We start from the raw sequence: 1,776 nt of genomic DNA on the forward strand, positions 1-1,776 counted from the left end.
TTTACGCGAAATTTTTACAAAATTTTCACTGTTAGGTATCCGCGTGAACGACGTTTCAAAAATGAAAATTTCCAAATTTTGCTTTTTGTTGATAACAAAAAAAAAAAAAAAAAAAAATTACTTCGTATATATCACGTAAAATAAAAATATTTTAACAATTATACAGGTGGATTGGAGCCAATGTTAGCACGCCAATGTTTAAAAACTCCTATTTTCTCATTTCTGAAAGTGGGTAATATTTAAAATTCGCGCCACTCGACGCGAGCGAATTCAAAATGAAAAGGCTGCGGGGACTGGGATCAATTAATTCCGATTGAGTCCATCCATTCTCGTTTCACGGCCTATGCGTTTCTGATGGCCGAACATATAATTTCCGGGAGAGCAAATACACAACCGGAAGTGAATATCAGGAGGAGGAAACGGAGGAGCAAAGATTTTTCGGGAATAAAGTTTTATAAGACATCATGGATGGGACACAAAGCAAAGGTGTGGACGATAATATAAGCATTGATACGAATTTCAGCGTGGGACGAGCGAAAATTGAATTTAACCCTTTGAAGTTTCATTTAAATGAAAGACGTGGAAATTATGCAGATAAATGCGAGTTTGTACTGTCAAGTAAGCAAGATTACTTTTCAACAACAGTCTTTCGAACGTGACACGTATGGAAATAAAATTAAATTTTGTTATTACAGTTTTATTGTTATTAATAATTTTATTTTTATTATTACAATTTTACTATTATAAACACGGAAGCTGGATAAATAACTGCATTTATTATTATAAACTGTAGTTAAAAATTAAAAATAAATAACTGTATTTTAAACTGAAAACAAATAACTGTATTGATTTTATTACTATAAACAGAGAAGCTGATAATAAAATCACTTTCAAATTGTCCACTTCAAAGGGTTGAATGCCAGCCTGTCGCTGAGGCTTCGAAAGTTTCTTCACATCCTCAATGAAGGAACACGACAATTGCAAGTAGACACTACTGATACTTAACCATAGCATAATTAAATGCTCGTTTTCAATCTTTCACAATTGTATACGTACATATATGTGTGTGTTACATCTGTACCGGTGTTGTTAACATGGATTATATAACATGATCGTTGCCACTGTACAATTCGAGAAAGAGAATGTGCAAGTTGCGCGTGCTTCTGCGTAGATGTGAAGGGGTCATTTGGTTTCGTTGTATCGAAATGCACGATCGTTCTGTAAATTAAGAGTGTTCGAAGGGTCTCTGCGAACATCAGCGCTGTCTAACAGAAGTTTCGGGACTTGGAAGTTTTCCAGAGCGGAGCAACCCTGTGACGGAAGTCTATCTTTCAGTGGAACACGAAAATGGATTCCGCGGACGAGAGTCTGCCTCGGCTATTTTTGGAAAAGCAACCTTTATCGAGAACTTTGGAAGTGGAAGATAAACAAAGTCAGGCGAAATGAACATTATTTCCAACGAACGGAGTTTGTTTTAACTTTCGTAGTCAAGTCCAATATTCAAGACTAAATTATTCATGCTCCTAATGAAACGATTTGGTCGTATGTTTGTTCAGCATTATCAGGGAGCATGTAATTTTCATTCTATACATCCTCTGCTTCTTGCGTACCGAGGTATAATCGATATGAGTTTATCGTTGTTTTACGAAAGTCAAACTTGAGAAGATCCTCAGTTACAAATTTGCTGTTACACCTTACAAGAACTACCACAAGATATATACAGACGCCTCCAAAACTAAACACGGAATAGGATTCGCAATAGTCACAGAAAACTCC

This window comes from Frieseomelitta varia, unplaced genomic scaffold, assembly GCF_011392965.1.
Source record: "Frieseomelitta varia isolate USP_RPSP 00005682 unplaced genomic scaffold, Fvar_1.2 scaffold_705, whole genome shotgun sequence".
Lineage (NCBI taxonomy): Eukaryota > Metazoa > Arthropoda > Insecta > Hymenoptera > Apidae > Frieseomelitta > Frieseomelitta varia.